The sequence below is a fragment of the Hyla sarda genome, chromosome 3, assembly GCF_029499605.1.
Source record: "Hyla sarda isolate aHylSar1 chromosome 3, aHylSar1.hap1, whole genome shotgun sequence".
NCBI lineage: Eukaryota > Metazoa > Chordata > Amphibia > Anura > Hylidae > Hyla > Hyla sarda.
This window is the reverse complement of record NC_079191.1, coordinates 265,397,788-265,409,122: the sequence shown is the minus strand read 5'-3', so window position 1 is coordinate 265,409,122 and position 11,335 is coordinate 265,397,788.

Genomic DNA, 11,335 nt, shown 5'->3' with positions numbered 1-11,335 from the left:
AGAGAAGACAACCTTGTGACCCCCATGGGATTGTTTGAGTTCAAGATTATGCCTTTCGGGCTGTGCAATGCCCCTGCTACTTTCCAGCAGATGATGGAGCAAAGTTCTGGCCATTTAAACTTCCATAGTGTCCTGCTATACCTTGATGATGTCATCATATACTCTAAGTCCTACCAGTAGCACCTTGATCATCTGTCGGACGTCTTCAAAGTGTTGATCAAACACGAATTGAAGATCAGGCTGTCCAAGTGCCATCTGCTTAAACCTCAGTTACACTACCTAGGTCATGTTGTCAGCGCCGAGGGAGTCCAGCCTAATCCCAACAAGGTAGTAATTGTTAAGAACTGGCCTACCCCGCGCACAGTTAAAGACATCCGGAGCTTCCTGGGATTTGCCAGCTACTACTGCAGCTTCATTCCTCACTTCGTCCAGATTTCAGAACCCCTCACAGCCCTCTTGCGGGGTACAGTGAAGGAGAACTACAGTGGGAAGCTACCTGTGGACTAGACCAAGGAGCATGAGACAGCCTTCCAAGCCCTAAAACACCTGTTGATAGAACCACCTATCCTGGCGTACACCGATGCCAGCTTCAAAGGTTTGGGGGCGGTCCCATCCTAAGTCCAGGGAGGGCAAGAGCGAGTGATAGCCTATGCCAGTCGTATTCTGCGCAGAGCAGAGAACAATGTCAATTACAGCTCCTTCAAGCATGAACTCCTTGGCCTCATATGGGCTGTGACTGAGAAGTTTAAAGATTACCTGGCTGCCACACCATTCACTGTTTATAGGAATAATAATCCACTGGCCCACCTGAACACTGCCAAACTGGGTGCCATTGAGCAGCGGTGGGCTTCAAGGTAGCCTATTATGACTTCACCATCAAGTACAGAAGCGGCAAGTCCAATGTCAACGCTGATGTACTATCTCAAATGGCCCCAGGTGAAGAACCACCTGTCGAAGAAGAGTGGGAAGACATGGAGATGCCCCATTCTACCAGAGATTCGAGAGTCCGAATACTGCGACCACACTCAAGGAGGGCAAATCTGGGTCCAAGAAGGTCCATGAAGATTTATACACCTGGAAGACTCTGCAGCACGAAAGTCGAGTCATGGGGGATTTGTTGGACTACTTTCTAATGGAAAAGGTACCAACCCATCTACGCCGGGCTCAGAGCGACTACGAGTTGAAGCATCTGTGTTGACAAAGGAAGCGACTGTTCGTACACAAGGGACTGTTGTACCGAAACTCTTTGGATCCAGTTTCAGGTTAACAACTTCATCTGAAGGGTCGCTGCGATGGTCCTCAATGCCTACCATGATCAGTTGGGACACTTCGGAGTCCACAAGACAGAAGCCACTGTCAGGCGGCAGTTTTACTGGATTGAGATGCGGAGCGACATTGAGAAATGGTGCAGTGAGTGTGCCGTCTGCAACGTCACCAAGAACCGGCACAAGGACGCCAAAGCAACATCCAGAGTGAAAGGCCTAGACCATGTCAAGGTGTCTCCAACCCAGTCCGGGTACTCTTATGCTGTCACCATGGTGGATCATTACTTCAAGTGGGTTGTAGTCGTGCCAGTCAAAGATCTTACAGCCAAAACCACGGCCCAGATGTTCTACTCCCACTGGGTACAAACCCTTGAATGTCTGGAGTCTGTCCTCACTGATTGAGGAATGGCCTTTGAGGCCCAACTCTTCCGGGAGCTGTGTCAATTTCCTGCCTGCAAGAAACTCCGGATGACTGCTTATCACCCTCAAGGGAACGGGCTCTGTGAGAGAATCAATCAAGTCTTCATTCACATGTTGCGAGCAGCGTCTGTGTCCAGACAGACTGGATACACCCTGTTTTATTTGATGATGGGCTGACATGGCCAGCTCCCCAAAGTAATATATCCTGTTCTATAAAAATGGTTACGGAGGTACACTAAAATGTTATGGTCCTGTACTACGTTTGCTAAGGTCTAATAAAATATAAATAAGTTATTGTACACCAAAAGTCACAGTGTACAGTCTTTCTATAATGATCTTAAAGGGGTTTGTCCTGAGCCACTCAGGAAAAGCAACATGTCCCCCCACCACCAGCATCATATACAGTAAACAGTAGTATACTAGACATAAAAAGTACACATAGTAATGTACACCTCAAGTCACATACAGTAGTACTGTAGCACTCAAAATTACAGTCTACTTTAATGTCACATGTCAAATGTCTAATGTCATATGTTCTTGTGTTCGTGCACAGGGTGCTTTACTGGCCAGAAGGTACTTGTCAGAACCTATAGGGTTAAAAGGCCCTGACAGATTCTTTGTTGTTTTTTGTTGCTGGGTTATGCTCGGCTCTCTGGACTGTTCAGCTGATCTTGATTGGAGCACCTATTCTGGCTCCATATAAGCTGGCAGTCTACTCCCAGTCAGTGCTTGCTGTAGAGCTCAGTTTGTAGTCTAGCTAGCTTTCTTCTATATTTGTTATATCTGGCTTTTTGAACCTTTGGCTCCTCTCTCTGACTATTCTCTCTGGTATTAGCGATTTTGTACTGTGACACTCCTTGCTTCAGACGCGGATAGTTGACATTTGACTTATTGTGTGAGTGTTTAGTCTTTCTTTGTTAGCCTGTCTGTATCCTACTGTCCCCTGAATTGAGTATGTGTTATTGTAGTTCATTATTTTGACAAATACACCCTCACGTATATAGGAAGGGACTGTCTTTGTGGTTATGGACCTGTTGTTTAGGGCAGGTACGTAAGTAGGCAGGGACAGGGGAGTGGGAGAGTGAAGTGTGCACTCCTTCCCTGCCTAAAAGTGTCTAGAATAAACTGAATATAGTGTTCTGGGGAGAAGTGTTTTAAATGCCAAGGAACCCCAGTAGCCAAGGCACTGGGCAGAGAGCCCAATGTATAGAATATTACCTGCATAGTCCAACAATGTCATATTATGTCTAGTCAACTGTTATGCATAGTCAAGTCATCAAATGCATAATTATAGGTCCTTAAAGTTAAGTTGTCAGTACTAGTCATAGTCGTCACTAATCCTGTTCTCACTTGAGCAACCAAAAATCAGAGCATGAATGGACAATATTACAGAGACTCTTATGTTATCAGTTTTACTAGCCTGGGAAAGACGTTTGTTTGCAGAAAATGCCATAGGACTGCATCCGGCCCCAGGGCCACCTCAACTCTCAACTCTAACAGAACCTGCGTTGAGGGTGACTTGTGTTAAGTAGGGGGCTTTGTGATGTCCCAGTACAGGACATAGTCCTACACTACACTTGGGCCCTGTCAGGTTGAGTCCCTCAGTGACCTGGGGCTCTCCTGCAGTTTCTCCCCTGCTGTTACTATACTGTCAATTATTGCAATAGAATTCTAGTCAGTGTATTCATGTATAGTTAGTATAAAGGATCTGTGAGAGGTCACATGTTATGTTTATGAAATCAAATGTTACCCAGGGGTCACCAGCTTAATACATGACCCGCAGCTTGACCAATGGGCTTTGGCTCAGCTCCCCTCTACAATTCTCTCTTCCATCACTTTACTGAGACCAGCAAACACCAGAGATCTCAGTGCTAGTGTCCAGCACCTGGAAGGCCTCAAATCTACAGTCATTCCAGTAAGTCAAGTCTATGTCTGCTGTCACTACTATCTACAGTCTAGTCAAGCCTCAAGTTAATTGTCTAAAGTCAATTACAAGTATAATTGGTCCCAGCAAGCTGCGAGGTCCTTCTGTGTTCCTGGCAACCTCTCTGGGATTCTGTTCTAGCTGTGAAGATAATAACACCTGTCTTAACTCAGTAAAGCCTATGTTAAACCATAACTTGGTTGTGGACTCTCCTTTCACTGCCTAGCCATTGGAATAGCGGAGATACCGTTCGTGTGGTTCCGGTACCCAAAAACCACTCTGGTGTCACAAACATTAGGGGTTAACAACACCATGCCCCTGGGGTTAATACCATCCTGCCCCCTCCACCTACACCGCTACACCCCGTGGTCCCGCCATCCCCGTGGGTCAACATATTTGTACAAATCCACTAATTCAAACAGACAACATGAATAAGAAGAATTAAATGCCTAAAAGCTGACCCCTTTTGTATTTTATGGGGGATCAGACTTCTTAAAAATGAAAGAAGAAATCTCATTGATTGCTGTTGGCAATTTCACCACTTTTCCTTTGCACAAGTTTTGATGAATCTCCACCTTTTGTAACTTTACCGACAGAATGCAGAGTGCCGTATCGGTCCAAAACAATAAATTCACTCCAGAATAACGAATAGTTTAGAATAACAAGTGAGGTCAAAAACCATAAAAGACTGAACACAATATTCACTTAGAGATAACCGTTCACTTAAGAAGATGGAGATCGGCACTGAACAGTAACTACCTCACAGAGGTCTGGTCTTATGATTCACCCGTGCTGTATCCGGGTAACCAGTGGTGTTCAGCCAGGCAAAGGAGTGCAGAAACTTCATACAATACAAGAAGAAAGGAATCCAATGCACTCACATTCCAGGCTTAAAAGAACAGTTCACTTTATTTTACTTACATCAGAATAGCAGACAGGTCATAAATGGAGGACAGAAGGGAACAGACAGAAGGGAAAAATGTCCATTTCGCAGCAGTCAGCCACCTCAAGTGGTTCCTCAAAATTCACTTAACAAAAGAAACTAAACTCAACATAATTTTTCCGTAGCGTGAGTAACAAAAAGTTCTTATACCAAATGAGGTATAGACAACTAAAAAGTGAAGGTTTATCTATCTATTTGCATGGATTGAGCAAATATGACTGAATTGTCTTGTTTTGCCAATTTTACGTCCATATGTTTAATTTAAAGGGGTATTCCAGTGAAAAAAAATTTTTTTATATCAACTGGTTCCAGAAAGTTAAAGGGGTTATCCACCATGAGGTGATTTTAGTATGAACCTGGCAGACAGTATTGGACATGCTTAGGAAGGATCTGTGCTTGTCTTGGGGCTAAATGGCTATGTTGTGAGATTACCATAACACTGTGGCTAGCATATTGTGAACTGTTTTTTCCTTTTTGAGATTTCTTCTTTTGCCTACAAATCCTATAATTCCATTTCCCTCCCTCCCACACATCAGCCACCCCACCCATTGAAACACAAATGAGCTGCATCCATTCAAAAGACCTGTGGTTTTCAATCAGGGTTCCTACAGTTGAATTAGTTGCAGATTGATCTCTCTCCCACCAAGCGATTGCTCTACCCATTGAAGCAGACAGGCTTCCTGTCATCAGCTGACTAGTGAGTCAGGTCTCGTCCGCATGGCAACCTGGGAAAAATCTGGAACAACAGTCATTTTGTGTGCTGGTAAAAATAAATATTGGAGTGAAAATCACAGAAGAATTGTGAGAAAACCATCACACACAGGTAAAGACACTATATTATGAACTACACTAACTTTACAGTAGTTTTGCTCGTGAATATTAGCAATTCTAATTTTTATCGCGAATATAGCATATTCGCGAATTTGTGAATATTGCGAATATAGCACTTTATATTCGCAATTACGAATATTCACTTTTTTTTGTTCACAGTACACATCACAGTGATCAATGATCATTCCTCTCTGCTCTTCGCATATGCGCATATTCGAGAATATTGAGCCCTCCCTACTATAATGGTATAGGGAACTAATGGGCTAGTGCAGTGGTCTCCACCCTGCGGACCTCCAGATGTTGCAAAACTAATACTCCCGCCGTTGGCTGTCCGAGCATGCTGGGAGTTGTAGTTGTGCAACATCTGGAAGTCCGCAGGGGGGAGACCACTGCACCAGTGCATTAATTCTGTGATTTTTTTTGCCCGTTGAAACCAATAGGCCCATTGTTGTCTATGGGGATCTCATGGTATGTAAAAGTGTAAGATAAGCAGGAGGGTCTCAGCAGTACAGTGTATGAGATACCGTGCGGTGGTTCAAGTCCCGGGGTGGGACGGAGTGTTACAGTGTTGTGGTTTAACTTTTTTACTCGTGATTGACAAATGTAGGTCAATTGGTAATTAAGAAAGCCTTTGAACCGTGGGAACGAGGTCAATTGGCAATTAACTGAGTGTTTAAACTGTGGGAACTAGGTTAATGGGGTACCAAATATGGGTATTGAAGTTAATTGAATCTGGATGTAACGTGTAAGGCTGGGTATGAATGCATGAATGGGAGGTTAAGGAATATAATGGAATATTTATCAATACCTGTGCAGAGTAAAGGTTGCCCAGTTGCCCATTGCAACCAATCAGATTGCCCTGTTAAAAATTAAAGAAACAATCTGATTGGTTGCTATGGGCAACTGCGCCACTATTCCTCTACACTGGTTTTGATGAATCTCCCCCATAGAGTTCCTGAGACAGACAGAGGTGTCAGTGGAGAGAACTGTTGTCAGACTGGAAAGAACAACTCAACTTCAGCAACTGATAAGTACTGGTAGCATTAACATTTTCCATAGAAGTAATTTACAAATCTGTTTAACTTTCTGGAGCCAGTTGATATAAAAAAAAATGTTTTTCACTAAAATACCCCTTTAAGATCCCCTTCTGTAAGGACCCTTTTAGTCAGGCCAACATATGCACTAAATGAGAACTAAACTAGGATATTGTTGCCTTTTTTACTTCATCATTGTGCAGCCTTTCCCTTTCACCCTTGTCAACAGCGCAGCCTCTGTTTACACAGGGTGATGAATGGGGAAATATCAGTGGTTTTCAGGCCTAAATAAATGGTACAATGAGCCAACAAACAAGGATTTTGTCATTTGTAGTCGATCGCTTGCCCAGTTACATGGGTCAATTATCAGGAACAAACTTTCTTCCTTGATTTGTGGACAATGCTCTACAATGTAAAGTACAGAGCAAATACTAATTTGGCATAATCAAGCAATGTAATGGTAAAGGGCATTGCTAGAGGTTAGGAGTATGTACCCCACGTTTCAGAAGCCAATGGGGCACCAAAGAGCCATTCCGAGAAAGCAATGGTATTTCGATACAAATACCAATGCCGTGTCAGAGTGGCTAGGACAACAAACTAAATCTTTGTCCCAGTAATGGAAAGCCTTGACACTGAAATACAACCAGAATTATGCTTTTTCTTAACCCCTTAAGGACCTAGGGCATATGGGTACGCCCTGGTTCCCTGGTACTTAAGGACCCAGAGAGTACCTTTACGTCCCTGGAAATTCCGGCCGCTGCCGCGCACCAGGCGGGGACCGGAACAGGATGCCTACTGAAATCATGTCAGCAATTCAGATTGGCGATTTGCAGTTATTCCCGGGTCAATCAGGTCTCCAGTGACCCAGATGACAGTCACTGACTGTCAGATGACATCTCTCTGACACTTATTTTGACAAACTAAAACTTGTAATTGTTCCTCAAAGTTCATATAAGGACAGTATGGTTGGGCATAAAACAAGTCTTGAGCCAAAACTTTGTCAATGCTACTATGATTGTTAGCACAACTGTACAAAAATAACTTTATGCGCATGTAAAAGAACATATGATATGTTTCATACCACAGACCAAAGTTCCACTGTTAGAATTCTCCCAAAATATGCCAGCTATGCCAGACTGGGTATTCTAATTCATTAGCAAGTGCAGTTCTTCTCTTGAGATAAAGCACACAGAAATAGTAAAAGGTATAGGGCCTCATTTATTAATTCTCATGCTTTCAAAACACAGAGTTGCCCACAAAAATCTGGCACACGTTGCAAGAAAAAAGGGATCTTACAGTGATATTTATAATGGGTTCTACTCAACTAAATAAGCAAGTTCAGGGCAATCTGTCACCATGTTTATGCTTCCCTCTTGGGACAGCTTAAAGTGGTGACAGACATGCTGATGTCAGTGCACAGTTATTTCACGCTGATTTCAGTGCTCTGTTATATGTCACGCTGATTTCGGTGCTCTGTTATACATCACACTGATTTCAGTGCTCTTTTATATGTCACGGTGATGTCAGTGCTCTGTTATATGTCATGCTGATTTCAGTGCTCCGTTATATGTCATGCTGATGTCAGTGCTCTGTTATATGTCACGCTGATTTCAGTGCTCCGTTATATGTCATGCTGATGTCAGTGCTCTGTTATATGTCACACTGATTTCAGTGCTCTGTTATATGTCACGGTGATTTCAGTACACTGTTATATATCATGCTGATTTCAGTGCTCTGTTATATGTCACGCTGATTTCAGTATACTGTTATATGTCACGCTGATTTCAGTGCTCTGTTATATGTCACGCTGATTTCAGTGCTCTGTTATATGTAATGCTGATGTCAGTGCTCTGTTATATGTAATGCTGATGTCAGTGCTCTGTTATACATCACACTGATTTCAGTGCTCTGTTATGTCACGCTGATTTCAGTGCACTGTTATTTCATGTTGATTTCAGTGCTCTGTATTATGTCACGCTGATTTCAGTGCTCTGTTATATGTCATGCTGATTTCAGTACTCTGTTATATGTCATGCTGATTTCATTGCTCTTTTATATGTTATTCTGATTTCAGTGTTGTTATGTGTCATGCTGATTTCAATGTTCTGTTATATGTCATGCTGATTTCAATGTTCTGTTATATGTCATGCAGATGTCAGTGCTCTTTTATGTGTCATGCTGATTTCAGTACACTGTTATATGTCATGCTGATTTCAGTGCTCCGTTATATGTCATGCTGATGTCAGTGCTCTGTTATATGTCACACTGATTTCAGTGCTCTGTTATATGTCACGGTGATTTCAGTACACTGTTATATATCATTCTGATTTCAGTGCTCTGTTATATTTCACGCTGATTTCAGTACACTGGTATATGTCACGCTGATTTCAGTGCTCTGTTATATGTCACGCTGATTTCAGTGCTCTGTTATATGTAATGCTGATGTCAGTGCTCTGTAATACATCACACTGATTTCAGTGCTCTGTTATATGTCACGGTGATTTCAGTACACTGTTATATATCATGCTGATTTCAGTGCTCTTTTATATGTCACGCTGATTTCAGTACACTGTTATATATCACACTGATTTCAGTACACTGTTATATGTCACGCTGATTTAAGTGCTCTGTTATATGTCACGCTGATTTCAGTGCTCTGTTATATGTAATGCTAATGTCAGTGCTCTGTTATACATCACACTGATTTCAGTGCTCTGTTATGTCCCGCTGATTTCAGTGCACTGTTATTTCATGTTGATTTCAGTGCTCTGTATTATGTCACGCTGATTTCAGTGCTCTGTTATATGTCATGCTGATTTCAGTGCTCTGTTATATGTCATGCTGATTTCATTGCTCTTTTATATGTCATTCTGATTTCAGTGCTGTTATGTGTCATGCTGATTTCAATGTTCTGTTATATGTCATACTGATTTCAATGTTCTGTTATATGTCATGCAGATGTCAGTGCTCAGTCATGTGTCATGCTGATTTCAGTGCTCTGTTATATGTCATACTGATTTCAATGCCCTGTTAAATGTTGTGCTGATTTCAATGCTCTGTTATGTAATGCTGATTTCAATGCTCTGTTATGTGATGCTGATTTCAGTGCTCTGCTATATGTCCTATCAATGGAGAGGAACACATTTGCTAAGACTTTACCCATAAATTGGTAATCAGGGTTATGGCCAGTGTGATTGAGAACATATTGAGAACAAATATTTTATCAAAAAAATAAATAAAAAATAAAAATAAAAAATAAAAATAAAAAATATATATATATATAACAAATATTTGTTGATGTATTTTTTTTTTATTGCTATATTTTCTCCATGTTATGAGTTTTTTGCATATTCTTTTCCTAGGAAAATATTTATGCACAGTTTTGATTTGCTCTAGGATTGGATCTCAATTGTGTATGAGCAGCATACCAACAAATCTACAAAAAATGCAAGATCAGAATCTGAAAATTTAATCAAAATCAATATTGTCTACATGAAACATACAACATCCACTGCTGATTTGACGCTGTAGATTTTAGGCTACCGATTTGATGCTGTATGTTTAGTCTATATAAATATCTGAAATCTGTAGAATCAAATCTGAAGCGGATGTGGTACATGTGAATGCACCCTTAAAGTCTCCTATGATCTCTCTCTATTGCTGCAATGCAATTGACAGAAAAAAGGAGTTAGCCCATGTTATGGATTTAACAGAGAAAACTTTATTTTTAAAATATAGATTCTCATTCATCTGCAAATATAATAGGGATAATAAAAGAACAATAGTCTGTACCCTGTGGAGACATTTTTTATTATATGGCAGAGAAAATGTTTCAATACAAAGTTTTATCTGCACCTTCTAAAAAAGTGAAAAAAAATATTTTGTAGTAACTTTTCTCTGAGAAAAATTACAATATGCGCCATTATTTGCTCAAGAATTTGCTTTATGTACCCTGTTGCTCTGCTGCACCTCATTTCCCCTCCACGGTCAAGGTCCTGTGCTGAGGGATATTCTATGGAATGGCTGCTGCTTCTTCTCACCATTCTTCCACAGCTTTTTATTTTATTTCTGTTGACAGGTAGTCTACGTGTTTCCATTTTTTTTCCATTTCCATCACTCATTTTTACATTTTTTTCTTATCTCTATGATGTATTATTCATAAGATTAAAAAGAGGTATATAGCTTAGAAGTTGGGACACAGTTGACTAGTCGATGACAAATGTATAGTGTGAAGACTCTTCCTTAGAAAAATGTTATGCTGATTTAAAGGGCTACTCAGGTTTTTTTCTTTCTTTTTTTTTTATTGAACTGGTGCAAGAAAGTTAAACAGATTTGTAAATTACTTCTATTAAAATATCTTAATCCTTCTAGTACTTGTCAGCTACTGTATGCTCCAGAGGAAGTGTAGTTGTTCTTTTCAGTCTGACCACAGTGCTCTCTGCTGCCACATCTGTCCATGTCAGGAACTGTCAGGAATTTTTTTATTTGACTATGTTACAGGGGCTGTAAAGTCACTGTAGTTCATAATATAGTGTCTGTACCTGCATATGATGGTTTTCTCACAATTCTTATGAGATTTTCACCCCAATATTTATTTTTAACTGCGTACAAAATTACTGTTGTCTCAGATTTTTCCCAGGTTGCGATGCGGACGAGACCTGACTCACTAGTCAGCTGATGACAGGGAGCCTGTCTGCTTCAATGGGTGGAGTGATTGCTTGGTGGGAGAGAGATCAATCTGCAACTAATGCAACTGTAGGCACCCTGATTGAAAACCACAGGTCTTTTGAATGGATGCAGCTCATTTATGTTTCAATGGGTGGGGTGGCTGATATGTGGGAGGGAGGAAAATGGAATTATGGGATTTGTAGGCAAAAGAAGAAATCTCAAAAAGGAAATACCAGTTCACAAAATGCTA